General features: G+C 38.7%; 1 protein-coding gene across 6 annotated transcripts in view; it reads right to left on the reverse strand.

The window, feature by feature from the left end:
• The window catches only part of LINGO2 (leucine rich repeat and Ig domain containing 2), a 1,346,710-nt gene that overhangs the window by 1,071,961 nt on the left and 253,397 nt on the right, over positions 1–21,352 (reverse strand). For all 6 annotated transcript variants that reach the window (XM_070480605.1, XM_070480606.1, XM_070480601.1 and 3 more), the window contains one exon: positions 1,541–1,637. The gene's annotated coding sequence lies outside the window, so the exon portion shown is untranslated. The remainder of the gene's footprint in view (positions 1–1,540; positions 1,638–21,352) is intronic.

Consider the following 21,352-nt stretch of genomic DNA (forward strand, 5'->3'; position numbering starts at 1 on the left):
GGTGAATAGCCCAAGCAAATCTGGCTCACAGGGGCACCGTGGGCATCCAGTTTGCAATTACTAGGGAAAATCTGTTTGGAAGTTTTCAGGTAAGAAAGCTAGATCACTAAATCGAAAGGTACTTCTGAATACCTAGAGCAAATGAATCTGTGTCTTGCCGTTTATAAATGAACGCACCTGAAGTTTCAGAATTCCAAAGGTTTCAATCAGCCATCTGCAATCGCCTCAATCAATTCTACATAAATAAAATACATCTGAGCCTATCTTCAAAGAATGTTGAATGAAGAGAATCTTTTGCACATTAAACATTTCTTTAACGATAAATCTTTCTGGATAGAACTACAACAAAATGATGAATTCTTTGATACCTTTTCCATCATAAGGTCTATTAGTCTGCCAGGCAGAATTACAGGTGCTTTCCATGTGTTATCTCTTATTTCAATGGAATATTGTGATAACCTCCAAGTAGAAGTAACAAAAAAGGGAAGAACATCAACTTTCTCGAGTTATATACCAATTACCCATAAAGGAAGAAACGATATTGGTTCGATTAACCAGTTATCAGCCATGACAGGGTATTTGTACAAAGGAAGCCTACAACAGATTTTCATTTTATAGCAAAGGTGAATAGGAAAATTACAGCACACATTTTCCAAGTCATTTTTTCTATAACTTTCAATTTCCTTGAAACACCATCATCTGGGTAACTAGTAATGACTTACAGAAATCTTTCTCTTTTTAAGTGTAGTAGAAATATAAAAGAAATTTCTTCAGTTTGGTTTTCTATCTGAGGGAAGGCAATTATGACTCTTTTCCAAATACCAGTGTAAAACTGGACAGTGTTGCCTTCACCATATTAATCCTTTGACTCCGTACCTACCACAAATGCAAGAGGCAGCAAGGCAGCAGAAAGAGCAGAACATAGAGACATAGCACTCTTGTGTCATTTATTAGCTGTGTCATCTTGGACAAGGTTTTAATTTCTCTGAACTTCCATTTTCCATAACTGCACCATGAGGATATTACCACCTACCTCCTATGGCTATTGTGTTGAATTATTAAGTAATATATATTATGTACATATACACAGTAGGAAATTAATAATAACACATTTGAGTTCCACACTCCTCTTAAAGAAACAAAAATTTCGTTGTTCAGTCACTAAGTTGTGTCTGACTCTTTGAAACTCCAGAGACTGCAGCATGCCAGGCTTCCCTGTCCTTCACTACCTCCCAGAGTTTGCTCAAATCCCTATCCATTGAATCGATGATGCTATCTATCCATCTCATCCTCTGCCCCCCCTTTTCCTTTTGCCTTCAATCCTTCCCAGCATCAGGGTCTTTTCCTATGAGTTGGCTCTTCAACAAACCAAAAATAATCATGACAAAATAATTTAAAAAGCTGTTTTCAAAACCCAAACTTATGCACTGGGTTACATACCACCATAACTTATTTTACACACACACACATCCACACACACACATTTCTCATCACATTCTCCAAAAACCAATCCAATATATTAAGAATCATTTCATCTTACCACAACATGAAACAATTTCAGTGCAAATGCTCCAACTTCATTTGGGATACTTCAAATTCAAGGGCTCTACATCTTGAAACATTCTCCGATGAATTCTCTAAATGAAATGAAACAAAAACACTTGGGAATATGGAAAAATAAAACTTAGCTCCTTCCAATAGTGTTCATCTCAAATTTCTCATGTCATTTTCCATCTGGCTGCTTTTGCTCCAGTTCTGAAAAAGATCACTATATATTTCTAGACTGCAGATTCACAATCTAATCTGATGTATCTATCCCAGATGACAATATTGCTTGCATTTTTGGATAATGAATTTCATTCTGTTTGTTTCTATAAGCCAACAGATATTCTTAAATAGATATTAGAAAATAATAATTGGGATATAAAACAATTTTCACATCAAACTGAGTATTTTTACTTAATCTGTTTCAAAATAAATGATCTAAATATCAGTAACAGCATATAAATGATACGAGAAAGCATGACAGCAATCAAGTTATAGGAACTGTCAGAGGAAAAAGATAATTTAAACATTATAGCTTTTTCTCTTTTTAAGATGCTTGTGCATGTCCTTCTAAAAGATAAATGCATAAAATAAAATCATCATATGAAAATGAAACATATTTATTCATGGCCATAATCACTTTTATTATTTGAAAACTATAAAACTTTATATATATGTATACTGTTGTTATTTAGTCACTAATTCATGTTTGATACTTTTGAGTCCTCATGAACTGTACCCCAACAGGTTACTCTGTCCATGGGATTTCCCAGGCAAGGATTCTGGAGTGGGTTGCGATTTCCTTCTCCAGGGTATCTTCTCGACCCAGGGATTGAACCTGGGTCTCTTGCATCTGGAATATATATATTCTGGACTCTGATGGCTCAGAGGAGCTACAGTCCATAGGATCGCAGAGAGTCAGACATGACTGAAGTGACTTAGCATGGATGCATGCAGTGGTAGAGAATTCACCTGCAATGAAGGACATGCTGGCTCAGGCCCTGGTTTAGGGAAGATCCCCTGGAGAAGGAAATAGCAGTCCACTACAGTATTCTTTCTTGGGAAATCCCATGGACAGAGGAGCCTAGGGGGCTACAGTCCAAGGAGTCGCAAGACTCAGACACAAATTAGCAACTAAACCACCACTGCCATATATACTCTAGACTTGACATTTTGCAAACTGAAACCTCATTCATAAATTTATGAGGTATTATGCTGGGTCAGAAGAATTTGGTAATTTTAATGGTTCCTATTCTTACGTATCTCTTTCTCTCTTATTCTCTCTCTTTCTCTCTCTCTCTCACAGACACACACACACACAAGCACACACATACTTTAGAAGTCAAATTTACTGTAAAAAATTATAATGAATCACATAAAATACAATGAAATCACATTTATTCATCAGCCCAGGTCTATCCTTTCAATAGCTATGTTGGTTTCATTACAATAGAACCGTCTACAAAAAATTAAATAAAATCTTGGTTATGCAAATCACACTAATGAAAATACTGAAAACCTGATTGTGTGAAACATCTCAAGCTTAAGGAGGCATGTCATAGTGATCAATTTTAAATTAGTCACTTTAGAACAAATTGTTTTGCTTCACTCTCCCGGTGGCTTCCCGAATTTCTATTTCTGCAAAGAACAGTAATTACAATTGTACTGGGTGGAACAAGTGAATCTCTTCTCTCAAAGTCTAGATATGAAAATGAATCTACTGGGCCCATCCAATAATATTGACACCTCAAGTCCTCTTGACAGGTTCACTTAACAGATTGTGAAGGAAGCAGAAGGCTGCTCTAATTTCCCTCTCAATAGAGTCTAGATAAGCATGTCGTCAGTTTCTAAGCTATTGTCTCATAGCCCACAGACCAGCTTCTGTAATGCACATTGAGATTTCAGGGCTGGGTCTCTGCATATCACATTGCCAGCTGACTTCCTGTGAGGCACTGGAGAGAGCTTGAGGGGGGCAAGAGAAAGGGCAAGACGGACTTATTCCATCCTGTTCATTTGCTCTCAGTATTACCTTAGCAATCATTCTCTACTCTCTGAACAGAAAGTTTCTGTCACAGATTTGTCAAGGTCATCTAGAATTGGCTCCCTCTGTCCTCTCAGAGATGTCAGCACTGAGCTATTGGCATCCCCTCTGAAAGGTCTTGAGTATATGAGTCCTAAAGCCTATACATTGGGTTCCTCATACACAGTCACTGGTTGCGCAGCACTGCCTCCAAGAAATATGGACCTCAAAACCACAGGGTCCGTCTTCACAGCTCCTAGTGACCTCAGTTTTTCCTTTAATTCCCCAAACTCTAAAGGTGGAGCTTCTCTCTATAGACACTGCCTCTATGTCTTTCTCTATGGCTTTCAATTCCCCAACCGGTGTTTAACATCGCCTTTATTTTACATTTTGTTAAAACAATAGGAGTGGCTTCTATCTTCCCTGACAGACTCTGTAATAGAACATATATTTTATTTTTAAGAGTTTCCCTGGTGGCTCGGATGGCAAAGAATCTGCCTGAAATGCAGGAGACCCAGGTTCAATACCTGGGTGGGGAAGATCCCCGGGAGAAGGGAATGGCTATCCATGTGTCATCTTGCCTGGAGAATTCCATGGACAGAGGATCCTGGCGGGCTACAGTCCATGGGGTCGCAAAGAGTCAGACACAACTGAGTGACTTTTTTAATTTTAGGTTGGAGGATGAAAGAATCTAACATCCCTTGAGATGTTTTCATTTATTTTATTATTTAATCTCCAAAAGTCTCTATGAAACAGGTATGGTTAGCGCAAGTATTTAGATTAATAAAGGGTGGTAACATTCATTGAGTTCTTATAGTGTGCTATTATCTTTCCATATTTTATTCTATTTAATATCCATAAACTTTCTGAAAAGGGAGCATATTAAATCCACTTTATGGATGGAGAACTGAACTGGAGGTTAGGTTACATGACACATTTTTGCCAAGTAGGTAGCCCTAGAATTGTGATATATGTGGGTGTGCACCCGTGTGTAGAGTACGGAAGGCTTCCCTTCCCTTCTGCCATGACCTGGAAGCCACACTGATTGTTGACAGAAGTAGAGATGCCCTACACTGAAAGAGGACAGATCATTGCATCTGCAGTATGGAGAAGAGGAGCCTGGCGCTTAAAATACATTGTCAGTGCTTTTACTTTGCCACTTATACACTCAAGTGGGTATGGCCTGGAGAAACTTAGCATATATAAAAGATACTTCAATATATAATTTCCCCCCTAACCATAACAATGCGTGGCTTCCTGTGTCTGAAGTGAGAAAGCATTAATTCTTCCTAAGCTGAGCCACCACTGATCTCTACCATTCTCTCACGTCCAGATTACTAAAAACACAGTAAAGATCCACTTGGCCTTTATATACAAAATCAGAACGAACTCTTTCCTAAGTCTTTACACTGTTATTGTGAAATATGAGGAGAGATGCAGTGCTAAATTCATGATAAGTGAATAATTCAAGCAGTGGTTAAAAGATGAAATGACTCACTATTAGTGTTCACAATGCATGAGATGATCAAGGGGGAGTGGTGAATATTTTGAGGTCTCAAATCAGTCCATAACAAGAACATGGTAGTTCTGAACTGCTGTTCTCCATTATGGAAACAAAAGGTGTCTTGGCATCTTGTATCTTCAGGGACACCCTGGACTGTATGAGACTGCATGTAACTCTGGGTAAAGATGGAAGAAAATGCACTGGGAGCAAGTAACGTCTATCAGTGTCAGCTGTTCTGATGTCAAACAATAAAGTGAGATTTCTAAAAAGTGTGTTCCTGCCTGTTCTGGTGAGTTTTTAATACTTTCTAACTGAGACCTGATTTTCCTTTTACTAAAATTATAGGCTTTTGTCTTGACATTCGCACTGTTTCTTTATCTATAAAGTCATGGGGTGAAAACAAAGTGTCAGTTGTTCAGTTGTTCAGTTGTATCCAAATCTTTGCGACCCTATGGACTGTAGCCGACCAGACTCTTCTCTCCATGGGATTCTTCTGGCAAGAATACTGGAGTGGATTGCCATTTCCTCCTCCAGGGGATCTTCCGACTCAGGGATGGAACCTGGGTCTCCTGCATCTCAGGAGATTCTTTACTGTCTGAGACACTAGGAGTCCTGAAACCACAGTGCTACTTCCCAACATATTCTTCATAAGGTGTGTGTACCAGAAGACTCTAAAACAACTCATATACTGAAATTTGGAAAATACTGTATAGTCTCTGAATCTTTTTTTGAGATTCAGAGTACCCTTATAATAATAAACATCATAAGGATCCAACAATGGAAACTATAAATAATGTATAACTTGTTTGAACACAGAGTCTTCTTTTCACACTGCCATTTCTTGGGATGACTGCACTGCTCTGAACACAGTTTGGGAAATGCTGAACTTGGTGCTCCCTGAAATCCCTTATGACATTGGTATTCTGTAATTCCAAGCAGAGGAGCTGTTTAAAACCATAGAACCAAATGGGATTTTGTCCTAAAATAGCTCTAGCTGATTCTGTACTTCAGGTGTTTAGAGTAAGCAGATTCAGGAGCCAGTGGCTGAAGGCCATGGAGAATGGCCCATGATTCATATTCTGGATGCAGTAAGCATCATATTAAAATACTGTGTGTGTGAAGCATTCCCTGGGAAGTACCCTTTACTTACCACCACTTAATTTCTAGGTCAACGAGCACAAGGGGAAATTTTCTTTTGCAAAGATCAAGGAACAAAAGGAGGATCACAGAAATGAACTACCCACCCGCCAAGCAGTGTAATGCCAAATTGCAGCATACACACATGGATGCAAGTGAAATCTGGCAGAATCAGAAAGCTTTACCTTGGAAGAAAACCAGAAAGAAAATGCTGTGCCTGGAGTAAACGTTAATGTTTTATCTTATGGCTATGTTCCTTCTTTAAGCTCAGCATCCCCTAGATTCTCCTAAAGTTTATGATTCTAGTTTGACTACTGTCTGCCTTTTACTAGTGAGGCTTCCCAATTCCAGGCAGTAATAGTTAAGTCCATGCTTATCCATCTTGCTATACCGTTAAGCTTTAGAGGATAAACTCTGAGTTTATACAAGTATAGCAGCTTCCATTTTCAGGGTACAAACTACTTTTTCACATTTTTTGTTGTTTTGATTGGTTGTATCACTTTATGTGAAAACACCCCAAGTCACACAACAGAGGTGAGTCTGGGAAAATAAGATTTACTTAAAGATTTTAACATTTAGGGAAGAATGCATTCATAAATCACTCTGCCCTAGAATTTCCACTTACCACCATAATCTAAATTTCACCAATTTGAATAGAAGTAAGGATGCTACTGATCATTTATTAAGTACCTGTTTTCTTCTAAGCAATGTACTAAGTTCTTTACTTATAGCATCTTAATACCTATAATAAGCCTATGAGGCTGGTGTGACTAGCATAGCCATTTTATCAGTGGAAAAACTCAAACTCAGAATATATAAGCTTTCTCAAAGACACACTCCTTTTTAAGTGGCAGATCTTGTAATCAAATCTAGGCCTGTCTGATTCCAAAGTCTAAATTCTTAACGATGCTGCTCCATTGCTAATTATTTTTGATACAATGTAATCAATGTATGCATGCTCAGTTGTTCAGTCATGTCCAACTCTTTATGGGCCCATAGACAGAGAAGCCTGGTGGGCTACCGTAGGATCTTCCCAGAAAGAATACTGCAGTGGGCTGGCATTTCCTCCTCCAAGAAACATGTTAGTTTAAAAAAAATAAAATAAAAGACCAAACATTAAGGCCCATGTCATGCAATCTGTCTGTACCCTCTGTATTTAATATGTGTTGGGTCCTGGGAACTACAGTTGAATCTAAACATTGTGATGGAATTGACCTTGGTGGTAGGATGCAGAGATAAGGAAAACCTTAAGATTCTGTTTAATGGTGACCCTGTAATAAAGAATTGAGCTGTCATTATGAGCAAAGCATCTACCCAAAAATCTAGGTAAGAAGACAACACATGAGATCTAACAATGGAAGGAAAGACAACATGAGTTCAGACAATGGGAGCCCCGGAAGTACAATACAGCAAAGTGTGAAAGACAGTAAGAGAAATCCAGAGAGATCTCTTGAGGCACTGGAGAGAGAGGTGCAGATGCCTTAGAGAAGTCCCCTATATATGAATGAGCTCCATTCTGAAAGGGCATTCGTAAGTCCAATTTGTTCATTAAGTCCCACAAAGTTAGCCTGGTACCCAACTATCACAATCGGCTATATAGTACTATAATGTAATAGGTTCATAACACTTTTCACACAGATAATACATAAAAACAAACACAAAAAATAGAGAAAAAAATTTAATCTTATGGTACAGTATCTTTAAAACTACAGTAGTACAATACAACAGCCGGTATATAGGGGCTGGCATTGAGTGGACAGGCAAGAAGAGGAGTTACTGACCAGAGGAGGGAGTGGGGGTGGGAGATGGTAGAGCTGAAGGATCATTAGCAATAGGAGATGGAGGGCAAGCTACAATAGCGCTCATGCCTGACATTGATGGAACACATGTTCATATCTCCGAAAGTTGGAAGCTTGAAGTTTTCTATGTAGGGGATTTGCTGTCAGAATGCATACAGCCTCTCCTGTGTGAGGAGAATGTTCTTTAAAATACCAGGTAGGTCTGACCAGATATATAGACCTTTCAGCATGCTCACTCACTCAGTTGTGTCCGACTCTGCGACCCCATGGACTGTAGCCCACCAGGCTCCTCTGTCCATGGATTCTCCAGGAAGAAGACTGGAGTGGGTTGCCATCCCCTTCTCCAGCGGATCTTGCTGGCCCAGGGATGGAAGCTGCGTCTCCTGCTTTGGCAAGGCAAATTCTTTACCAGTGAGCATCAAGAGACAAGGAACTAAATGTCCTCATTATTCATATTCATGTTCTCTCCATCCTCCCCCTTCCTCTCCTTTCTTCTTTGTCTCTCACACATACACTGAACAATGAATCCTGAGATTCAGTCTATTATATAAGTTGCTATTTCCTATGCTTTCACACACATGTATGTACACACATACACGTGTGAACAATTAGTTTCCTAATCTGCTTCTGCCAAATTTTGAAAAGCAACAGAGTTCTTTATTTCTTTACAAAGGTCTACCATTTAATGGCAATTTCCAAAACCTGAAAGAGCATAAATGTCATCTAGAGTAGTGAAAGATAGAAGACATTTTGAATGTTAGAGCTCAGATTTTTAACATATACCAAACTCTAAAAGCTGCAATTATGTGATGGCAATAACCATGTGGGTAAATATAACATATATTTCAAAGATAATAATAGACATGCTCTTCCAAGGATATTTTCAAAGCTTAATTTTATATTTGAAACAACTGAATTTTAAATCTTTAATGCTGGTATTAAGATATTCGGCATAAGTGAATTAGATTTTTCAAACTAATCAGACTTAAAAGTAAGAGATATATTCTTTGTAGAGGAAAAAAGTACATAGAAATTCTGCTTTAGTGAATATATTCTTTACATATGCAGAAATTTGACTAATCATATTTACTTTTAATTATAAAATACAGCAAAAAAGTAGAAGCAATTTAACTGTTCATCAGTAAGGGATTGGTTAAAATGAATCATAGCACATTCATTACTTAGAAAATTGTGCTATTAAAAATGTATATGTGTGTATAAAGTATAGAAGAAAGTACAGATATATTCCAAAATGTTAACTGTAGTCATTTGCAGGTATATGCAAAGCAGCAATTGTGATTTAAAAAATATTTAGTATGGTCTTTTGTTGGTAATAGGCATATATTACATTCATAATTGGAAAGCTGTTATTTCCAAAAATACATGGGTAAATCTAATTTATAAATGGATTACAAGAAGGCTCCTTTTTAAAATATTTTTTGAAATTTATATTTAATTGGAGAGTATTTGCTTTACAATATTGTGTTGGCTTCTGCTATACGACATGAATCAGCCACAAGTACACATATATCTCCTCTCTCCTGAAGCTCATCCTACCTCCCACCCCATCCCACCCCTCTAGGGAGTCATGAGCACTGACTGGGCTCCCTGTGCCATTTAAAGCAGCTCCCCACTGGTTATCCATTTTACATATGGTAGTGTATAAATGTCAATGCTACTGTCTCAATTCGTCCCATCCTATCCTTCCCCCACCGTGTTCAAAGTCTGTTCTCTATGTCTGCATCTCTATTCAAGAAGACCACTTTTAAGTTCAGTATTTCAAAAGAATTTGTATGTAAAAGAATGATGGCTGAATTATCAGAACACCCTATATTTCTAGAATATGTTGATGTAATAATTGAAACACTAAGCCTTTCATTCATTCATTTATTCTTTCACACAATACACCTTTATGTAATAGTTTTCACGTTACTCACTAACCTTCAAGTATACAGAAATGGAAGGAGCTGCATGTTTGTCTTTAAGGGAAGCCGTGAAATCAGAAAATGAGAAAGACCATACTCAATTCTATTGTCTAGGAAGTGTTGATACTGCTAATATCACAAACCCAACTATACACTGTCAAGTTAGGTATAACTGAGGCAGGCATAATTCTGTAGGTTCATTCTGCCAATCACACAAGCCCTAGCAGGAGTCTGGTCTGTGGCAAGAATGGACTGAGCACTACAGTGCATGCAGGTCTGTCTTCCCCTTCCTCATTTTCTCATCCTGGAAAACAGCCTTTGGTTTTCTGCTGCTGCTAAGTCTCTTCAGTCGTGTCCGACTCTGTGCGACCCCATAGACAGCAGCCCACCAGGCTCCTCCGTCCCTGGGATTCTCCAGGCAAGAGCACTGGAGTGGGTTGCCATTTCCTTCTCCAATGCATGAAAGTGAAAAGTGAAAGTGAAGTCGCTCAATTGTGTCCGACTCTTAGCCACCCCGTGGACTGCAGCTCACCAGGCTCCTCCGTCCATGGGATTTTCCAGGCAAGAGTACTGGAGTGGGGTGCCATTGCCTTCTCTATTCATTAGCTTTCTAGATCCCAACAACCAAATGAGGACTCCTCTGCCCCTGGCAGTGTCTGGCAATTTTTGCACTCGGGATAAATCTGGTTCAGGATTTCATGGCCAGGGAATCCATAAAAGGCACTCCATGATTATATGTTACATGTTTATGAAGAAGGAGGAAACGAGTCAAAGGGATCCTCCATATCCTTTACTTTGGGCACAGGAAAAGATAGGATACAGACTTAAATCCACAAATCTCCCCCAAACCCAGTGGAGCTGTTTATCATCTCATTGTAAACACGGCACAGAAAGAGACAATGAGCCTTCTCTAGTGGAAAGTCCGTACAGTGAAAATATAAACAACTGCATGGAGAGCTCTGTGCTGAATTTACACAGACCCCAGCCACTGCTCAAGGTGAAGAAATCCAGGACAGCACAAAAGCCTGTCCCTGAACCTCAAGAGATGCTTCATTTTCTGTGCTTTGCTTTATTGCAGGGTCTCATTTCTGATCAGGTTCTTTCCCCAGGGAGTGGTAATAGGCTAACAGCAAGGAATGTCTCTTTTGTTCTCTAAAACAGCAGGATCAAAGGGTGCTCAGTGGAAAACTTAAAGCTCCTTCTGACTTCCTCCAACGCTTGTTATCTCTCTACCATTACTTCGAAGGACTTCGAAGTCTCTTTCCCAAGCTCTTCAAAATATGTTAACAAGCTTAAGGAGAAAAAAAAAAAAAAAACATTTTAGGAAAAAATTCATTAAAAAAAAAAAAGAACATCTGGTTCCAAGGATTAAAGAATGTATCACCTACTTAACAACACTATATGCAGGGTGGAGGAGAGCTATCTGCATAGTAATTATTTCCTAAGATGTCAGTTTCTTAAAAATATTAACTAATATTTACCAATTGCTAAGTCTTATCTTGGGTCTTCCCTCATAGCTCAGTTGGTAAAGAATCTGCCTGCAATGCAGGGGACCTGGGTTCAATCCCTAGGTTGGGAAGATCCCCTGGAGAAAGAAATGGCAACCAACTCCAGTATTCTTGCCTGGAGAATCCCATGGGCAGAGAAGTCTGGCAGGCTACAGTCCATGGGGTTGCAAGAGTCGGACACGACTTAGCAACTAAACCACCAACCGTCACCAAGTCCTATCTTACGTACGCACTGTGCCTATAAAAACATTCAGTCCTCAAGGCAGCCTCAGGAAGTCACCAGTATTTTTATTCACAGTTTATTAAAGAGAAAATTGAGTTTTAGAGAAATTAAGACTAAATAATTTATCTAAATTCATGCAGGTAGTAAATGTCCAAGTTTTCACTTTCATATTTTGGTCAAGAATTTCTTATTTCTGAACTCAATACAGTAGAAACAAATTTGCCTTTACTTTGAAATGTTCTTAAATTATAAAAACCAAGAAAAATAAATGTCTAATATTTTAATTAACACAAATACCCATTCCAGTTTTTCTTTCTCATGTGCTTAACAGATAACTGCAATTATCATGTGCATGCAAATTTTCAAATATTTTACTCTGAAAGTTTTTAAGCACAGAGAAAAGTTAAGGAATTTTACAGTAAACACCCATATACCAAGAACTACATTTTACATCAATATTTATTATATTTTGTTCATCATTTATCCATCCATTATATACAATTCTGCATCCTTCTATTTATTGTGATATTTCATTATAAGAATTTTAGTTGTCGTGTCACATCATTTTAACTATCTGCCAAGTCTTCTAAATACTCCTTGGTGTAGCCCATTTTCCTTATCTTACTTTATATCTTATCTTACATTAATCCAAACATACTCTATTTACTTCCCTTAAAATGATTTACCCACCCATTTATGATATCATGCTCAAGCCTAATGCTGGAATTTTACTCACTTGAACTCCTGGCACTGTTCTATGCACATAAAAATGACTCTCAACACCTATGGATTGATCATGGCATTGATTAGATGCCAGGGATCCAGGGAGACTATAGTGGATTATTATTGCTATGATGGTATTATAACCTTTTCAATAATGAGTCAGGACGATACCAAATTCTACCTAAGTATCAGGAGATCCTAATTATCCCATTTGCTATAACAGGGAAAGATTTATTATTTATTTGTTATAATACCCCTAATTAACACTACAGATCATTAAAACAAGCCTGTGTGAGCAAAGACCAGAATTCTCACCCTTTACCTGCTTCTATACCTATAGTTTGGAGAAAAACCAAGGAATCTGCAAATCCAAAGTAAAGTGGGTGCTATTCATCCCATGTTCTAACCTACACAGAAACCCTTTCTGGAGCACATGTATGTCACTGATGAACAAATGTTTATCCAGACATATTTGAAGGTTTCCTAGGGACATTCACCTTATTATCTTCATTCAGTCAACAAATTTATTCAGTATCTACTTTGCTCAGATACTCTACCAGGTACTGGAAACCAAAATTAAACAAATCATTTCAAAGAGCTCACGCAGTGAAGGACAATTAGTGAGATATAACATTCAGTTTGGAAATTATATAGAAGTACACTGTGTCATTATTGGTGAACAGAAAAGGGCACCTAATCCAGTTGCCAGTATCTCTGAAGAGCAGAGGAAATTCGCCAGGGAACGCTTCCTACAGTTGTGTATGAGCCCCACCTTAAAATCTAAGCAGGAGCTGGCTAAGGATAAAGTTTTTGTTTAGTCTCTCACTCATGTCTGACACTTTTGCATCCTCACCAAACTGTAGCCTGCCAGGCTCCTTTGCCCATGGGATTCCCCAGGCAAGATTACTGGAGTGGGTTGCCATGTGCTCCTCCAGGAGACTTCCTGACCCAAGGGTCAAATCCTTGTCTCCGTGACTCCTGCACTGGTAGGTAGATTCTTTACCGCTGAGCCTCTAGGAAAGCCCAAAGGATGAAGGTATAGGATGATTTTCCCAGAGCAAGGATTTTAGCAAAAACATTGAAGCAAGATGCATCATGAGTCACACGAAGCTCCTAGGCGGTTCTGCTTTCCCTAGCTAGTCTGAGAGAAGAAAGATGTGAAAGACAGATAGGCAGGGCAAGAGGATAGAGAACTTGATGTATTCTATTAAGAAACTTGGACATTTTTCTCCAGAAATGAGAAACTGTGAGGAGGTTTAAGCAGGGAGCAACATGGTCAGATTCTTGCTTTAAATAGATCATTTCAGAGACATGCAAACTAGTTAGGAAAACCTGCAACAGATCAAAAGAGACATCTTGGGGCTCTGACCCATGATAGTATCTATAGGGTTGGATTGGAGGAAGCAGAGTAGAGAACCTGGTGAGTTTCATTTCTGGGTAAATCTTAGTTTTTTCTAATCCCTCATTTAGAGAGAAAGGTAAAAGGTTGAATTTCAGGTAAATTGAGTAGAGGTGAATGAACTATAAACAAGGAGTGATTTGGGATAGGAACAGGAGGCAACTGGGAAGAAGATATTTTCAGTACAGTTTTGGGACTTCTCTTTCTTGATAACACTGATGTCTCAACTGAGCTTTCCACCTACAATCAATAGCATGTTCTGAGTGTTTGTGTCCCCTTAAAATTCATGAGATAAAATCGAAACCCTGAAAATAATGGTATTAGCAGGTGGTACCTTTGGGAGGTGATTAGCTTATGAAAGTAGAACCTTCATGAATGGGATTCATGCCCTTATAAAACAGACCACACAGAGGTCCCTAGTCCCTTCCTTGAGGTAAGCTTCCAGTGAGAACATGGCCATCCATGAGCAAATGAGCTCTCACCACACACCAAACCTATTGGCACCATTATCGTGGACATCACAACCTTCAGAACAATGAGAAATACATTTCTATTTTTTGTAAGCCACTGAGTTTACAACATTTTTTATGGTAGCCTGAACAGACCAAGACTATAGAGAATGCAAATTTAAAACATAAGGTATAAGAAAGCGAAATCATCTCTCTTTTGGAGATAAATTGTCGCTTGGTGCATCAAAAAGGGTTAAAGAGTAAAAATGTCATATTTGCCAACTAATAAGAAAGTAATTTCTTATTCTATTTAAATTCAGATTATATTTAATTAAATTATTTCAGATTATATTTAATTAATTTCAGATTATATTTAATTAAATCATTATTTAACATACAAATTCAAGAGCTAACTTGAATTTCATATTATATTTAATTAAATCATTGTTTAACATACAAATTCAAGAGTTAACTTAGTATTTCTTTGCCTCTAAGTGAAAAGTCAATGATAAAATATTTACATAAAAATGTGACTGAATATTTTTATTCCAACCAGAATGTTCAAATCAGAATATCCAAATCAATCAACAGGAACATAAATCTATCTCGCCCTCTTCTTTTTCAAGGAAAAGCTAATATTGAGATTTTATTTAAAGAAAATATCAAAAGAAAATTTCAAAATATACTGAAGCTTAAGGAAATATTCATTCCAGCCTGCTGCATACTTAAATCAGTGGACAATGAGCATTTGTGTTCAGAATTATGATTCTGTGTCATTTCAAGTTTTGTAATGAGATGATTTAATGACAACTACTACTACACGATTCTTCTGATATAAAGAAAATTTATAAATGCACATTAAAAATACTTACTCAGTGAAGGTCAAAATAGCAGCTTTCCTGCTTAACCTAAAGTTAATCAAATTAATGAGAACAACCCAACCACTATTTCTTTTTTAATCACTGGGGCTCCCTTGTTTGATCTGTATTACCTAAAAACAACTTTAATCTTTATGCAATGTCCTTACCAACTGGAAGTAATGATCACCGTCCCCTGATCAAATAAGAAGTAACAATGTATGAGAACAAAAAACTTGTAAGTAAATATGAATAAAAATATTATCATTAAAAAAATTGTTATAAAAATAAAAATTGCTCCCATTTAGTGGAGCAATTCTCAGCCATGACTATCTTGATAAGGGTTATATGCAGGAAATTTAAGTATGAATTTCTCTAGATACTATGTGTGAAACAAAACTTGAAGCTTCCGAAGCCAGTCTGACTGACTCCCAGCTTTATCCCACTGTGTGTCTACAGGAGCTCAGCGCCACAGACATATTGATTTAGGTCATCTCTGCAGAGATGGAAACTCCCCTTTCAGCATCTTCTCCAGAGTCCAGCCAGAGAAGCTGATTAGTAAAGCCCTAAAGGCTTCTTGACATAAAAGTTAAGAATGAGAGGTTATTTACTCTCAAGCTTCTGCTGAATCTCTGGAAAATCAAGAGGTCAAATAAAATGATTAGAGCATGAAAAGTAGTTTAGTAAGAAAGTTCAACTACAATGGAAGTTGAGAAGCAGCATAAGAATTAAGGTCCCATTGCCTTTCAAAGACTATGAACAATGGTCAGAGGATCACATGCTGATATCATATAGTGCTGTTATTTCTTAGATGTAGACTCTTTTCCACATGTGTCCATGCATGTAATTAATATCATCTACATATCAACCTTGTCCAGTAGGCAGAGGAGATTTTTGTCCACATAAAGCAAGATAGGAATCAAAATAAACACTTGAATAAGTAGCCACCATGTGCTGCTGCTATCTTAATCCTCAAAATCCCTGCGCAAAGTGCACGGAATCATTCTTACTTTTTTACTTTAAAAAAAATTTTATTGGAGTGTAGTTTCTTTATAATGTTGTGTGAGTTTCTGGTGTACAGCAAAGTGAATCAGCCACATGTATACATGTATCGTCTCCCTTTCGGACATCCCTCCAACCTCCCCTCGCCCCCACCAACCCCACTCTTCTAGATCATCACAGAGCACCGAGGCGAGCTCTCTCTGCTTTAGAGCCTCTTCCCACCAGCTATCTATTTTACCCACAGTAGTGTATACCTGTCAGTGCCGCTCTCTCAACTGGATCATCTCTATTTAATAACTAAACTGATGCCTGGAGATGTCAAGTATGTACATAACAGAGGTAGGGTTAAAAAAAATCTAAGTATCATGACTTGCCGCACGAAGTATGTGCAGGGGTGTATCTGTTTTTCCAGGAGGGAGTTTAATGTATCTTGGAAAGGTAAAGCAGAATTCTTAGGATGAACAGCTTTCAATCATAAGAAGAACTCTTAAATGAGAATTTTTTAAGAATTCTTAAAGCAGAATTTATTTTTCTTCTCAAAAGCAGAACTATATGAGAAGAAAAATAAACTACACTGTCCTTCCCTTTCTCTCTCTAGATGTCTCTCTAGGGGAATGCTTTTAACTATCCCGGCTTACTGATTCATTCAGTGGGGTCCTCCCTTGACCTCAAGGAACACAGGAATTAACATATATTGGGAGTTGAGTATATATCCAGGGCTTGTTATGAGCATTGTTCTTCAAGATTTTACTCATTTTACAAAAGAAAAAAATGAGGCTCAGGGAGAACTTCCATGCCCACAGAGCCTTTTTGCTGTGGGGCTGGACCTTGTCTCCAATGCCTACCCACTCACAATGAAAATCTTCTATCACCTGAGCTCCTGGGGCCACGTCCCAGTCTCACTTGCCATGTGCAATTCCACGTGGAAAACACAGTGTCCTAATTTCACACTCCAAGTTGAGGCTTAGCCTTGTTCTCATACCTAACACGGTCCCCAAATAATTATTTTTTACTGACTTAAGAAAATGGCATGAATGAGAGCCTAAAGAAATTAACGGAAGGAATACTGAAAGGAAAACCGGTGTTGGAGGACAGAAATGATTCCCCCACTAGGCCAAGAGCCAGTTCCTGACGGACCGAGTGAAATGGGAACACTGCAGCAGGAGGAATGAGTTCTCGTTTCATTTCTGGATGTGCGTGTGAGGACGATAAAACCAGAGGTGACCTGGGGCATTCCTCTACGTCTCAGTCACCTTTTTCTTCAGAGACAGAAGCCATGGAACCGCATGGCTGGTCCTGTGATTACTATTGAATTCCTGACTCCTCACCACCTACACATCGAAGTGAGCTTTCTCACCTTCTATTCCCCTTGGCAACAAGATTGACTATTAGTCAGAGTTGGCTGTGGAGACCTAAGAGAAAAAGCTTATAACTAGAGTACACAGTCCTGTCACAGAGGGTTAGGATTTATTTCTGACGGACATGAAGGGAACCCGTGTTTCCATACCGCTCAAAATGTAAGATGTGTGGATACAACATTTCTTCTGTTTTAACTCTTTACCTCACACAGAGAGACAAGGAAACGGGGAGGGGGTGGGGAGGAGGAAAGGAATTAAAAAAGACAGGCAACTTGTGCAACATTTTCCAATAAGTTTTAGTAATAAAGCTCTACCAAAACCCTAAAATTATTTGAAATATACACTGCATTGCTTTATGCAAATAATATAAGTGTATTAGCGAGGTCACATTCACCAAACTGAAAGCTGGATTAAACTCCCAAGTTTGTACTACTTTGATACCGCAAATGGCATTGTCAGTCATACTTTTACCTAAATATTGCAATGGACTGATAAGATCAGTAAGAATATTATAAGATCAGACCACTTTGCAACATTTAACAGACATGCCATAAATCACAGAACAGCTGTCAATATGCAATTGATAAAAACTTAATTGAATTCAATAAATCCTTTAGACTTGGAGAAAACTGACATGACGAACTTTTGTTCTAGAAGCTGACTATGAAGATCAGTTCAGTTCAGTTCAGTCACTCAGTCGTGTCCGACTCTTTGCGACCCCATGAATTGCAGCACACCAGGCCTCCCTGTCCATCAAAAACTCCCGGAGTTTACTCAAACTCATGCATATCGAGTTGGTGATGCCATCCAGCCATCTCATCCTCTATCATCCCCTTCTCCTCCTGCCCCCAATCCCTCCCGGCATCAGGGTCTTTTCCAACGAGGGTCTTTTCCTCGCATGAGGTGGCCAAAGTATTGGAGTTTCAGCCTCAGCATCAGTCCTTCCAATGAACACTCAGGACCCATCACCTTCAGGATGGACCGGATGGATTTCCTCGTAGTCCAAGGGGCTCTCAAGAGCCTTCTCCAACACCATAGTTCAAAAGCATCAATTTTTCGGCACTCAGCTTTCTTCACAGTCCAAATCTCACATCCATACATGACTAGTAGAAAAACCACAGCCTTGACTAGACAGACCTTTGTTGGCAAAGTAATGTCTCTGCTTCTTAATATGCTATCTAGGTTGGTCATCACTTTCCTTCCAAGGAGTAAGCGTCTTTTAATTTCATGGCTGCAGTCACCATCTGCAGTGATTTTGGAGCCCCCCAAAATAAAGTCTGACACTGTTTCCACTGTCTCCCCATCTATTTCCCATGAGGTGATGAGACCAGATGCCATGATCTTAGTTTTCTGAATGTTAAGCTTTAAGCCAACTTTTTCACTCTCCTCTTTCACTTTCATCAAGAGGCTCTTTAGTTCTTCTTCCCTTTCTGCCATAAGGGTGGTGTCATCTGCATATCTGAGGTTATTGATATTTCTCCCAGCAATCTTGATTTCAGCTTGTGCTTCTTCCAGCCCAGCGTTTCTCATGATGTACTCTGCATATAAGTTAAATAAGCAGGGTGACAATATACAGCCTTGATGTACTCCTTTTCCTATTTGGAACGAGTCTGTTGTTCCATATCCAGTTCTAACTGTTGCTTCCTGACCTGCATGCAGGTTTCTCAAGAGGCAGGTCAGGTGGTCTGGTATTCCCATCTCTTTCAGAATTTTCCACAGTTTATTGTGATCCACACAGTTGAAGGCTTTGGCGTAGTCAATAAAGCAGAAATAGATGTTTTTCTGGAACTCTCTTGCTTTTTTGATGATCCAGAGGATATTGGCAATTTGATCTCTGGTTCCTCTGACTTTTCAAAAACCAGCCTGAACATCTGGAAGTTCTCAGTGCAAGTATTGCTGAAGCCTGGCTTGGAGAATTTTGAGCATTACTTTACTAGTGTGTGAGATGAGTGCAATTGTGCAGTAGCTTGAGCATTCTTTGGGATTGCCTTTCTTAGGGATTGAAATGAAAACTGACCTTTTCCAGCCCTGTGGCCACTGCTGAGTTTTCCAGATTTGCTGGCATATTGAGTGCAGCACTTTTACAGCATCATCTTTCAGGATTTGAAATAGCTCCACTGGAATTCCATCACATCCACTAGCTTTGCCCGTAGTGATGCTTTCTAAGAACCACTTGACTTCACATTCCAGGATGTCTGGCTCTAGGTGAGTGATCACACCATCGTGATTATCTGGGTCGTGAAGATCTTTTTTACACAGTTCTTCTGTGTATTCTTGCTACCTCTTCTTGATATCTTCTGCTTCTTTTAGGTCCATAGCATTTTTGTCCTTTATTGAGCCCATTTTTGCATGAAATGTTCCCTTGGTATCTCTAAATTTTCTTGAAGAGATCTCTAGTCTTTCCTTTCTGTTGTTTTCCTCTATTTCTTTGCATTGATCGCTGAGGAAGGCTTTCTTATCTCTCCTGGCTATTCTTTGGAACTCTGCATTCAAATGGGAATATCTTTCCTTTTCTCCTTTGCTTTTCACTTCTCTTTGTTTCACAGCTATTTGTAAGGCCTCCTCAGACAACCATTTTGCCTTTTTGCATTTCTTTTCCATGGGGATGGTCTTGATCCCTGTCTCCTGTACAATGTCACGAACCTCCGTCCATAGTTCATCAGGCTCTCTGTCTATCAGATCTAGTCCCTTAAATCTATTGCTCACTTCCACTGTATAGTCATAAGGGATTTGATTGAGGTCATACCCGAATGAGCTAGTGGTTATCCCTACTTTCTTCAAATAATCCCTTCCAAATCCTGGAGGGGGTGGGTTGCCTCTCCTTTTGCTCTGTTACACAGCCTGGTTCCTCTTTCATCCTGTTACAGTGAACTAGGAGATGGACAAGCACAGTTGGTCCCAAATGACTTTTCCGAGTCTAAATCTCAAGCAGGGCTTCCTCAAATGTTTCCCATTAAAGCAGAAATCACACTGCATGAGGAAATAGAGAAACTGTAAGACTAGAAGTTTTTGGAAGGTTAAAAAGTAATGTCACTCTCACTTTTCTATTTCCAAAGCCCATGACAGGTCCTAGCATGTAACAGACAAGTAAGACACAAACTTTGGATGAGTTGAACTTTCCTTAGTATAAATTCAGGGAGTGGATTAGATCTCAGGAATCCTTTTTAGGTATAAAACTTCATGTTTTTGTGATTCCATAACTAGTGTCACTTTCAAAATAGAGAATATAAACGTTATCCTTAGTTTGTTGGTATCTGCATTAATTCTGACTTGTAAAGCACAATTTTAGTAAAGCTGATGATACCTTGAAAAAAGAAGACACAGAAATCAGCTGTTTATTATTACCAAATCATAACACAGTGTAATTAAGGGGTACGCCTGTGGGTAATAACATTTTTCGGTAGACATGTTGTCCCAAGGGAACAAAAGTGATTCTTGTCAGAAGTCGGAAATGGGAGAGAACATGGCAGCACAAGGATATAACATATGCATTCTTTCATTGAAACAAGAGCTAATTATGGATTTTATTCATGTGTGAAAAAAGATAAAAAATATCTTCCTTTGGAAGGATCACATATTAGTGGAGGAATATAAATAAAGTACAACAAACGTATCAGGAAAGTATTTGCAGAACAAGATCAGCACTATGGCAAAAGTAAAAGAAGCAGACTGAGGCATATTGAAAGTCCTAAGAGAAGAGTCAGTTTTACAGAGTGTGGCTAACGTATGCCTCACTGAAAAGGTAATATTTGAGCCAAGTCTTCAAAGGGAGGAGAGATATTCTACCTGAGGAAAGGTTCCAAGCAAAAGTCACAGCAAATGCAGAGATAGGCAGCATGCCCAGCGCTGGCAACTGAGGATGCAGCATAGTCAGTACAAGGAAGAAGAGAGGATGAGAGGATG

Source organism: Odocoileus virginianus, chromosome 18 (assembly GCF_023699985.2).
Source record: "Odocoileus virginianus isolate 20LAN1187 ecotype Illinois chromosome 18, Ovbor_1.2, whole genome shotgun sequence".
NCBI classification, from domain to species: domain Eukaryota; kingdom Metazoa; phylum Chordata; class Mammalia; order Artiodactyla; family Cervidae; genus Odocoileus; species Odocoileus virginianus.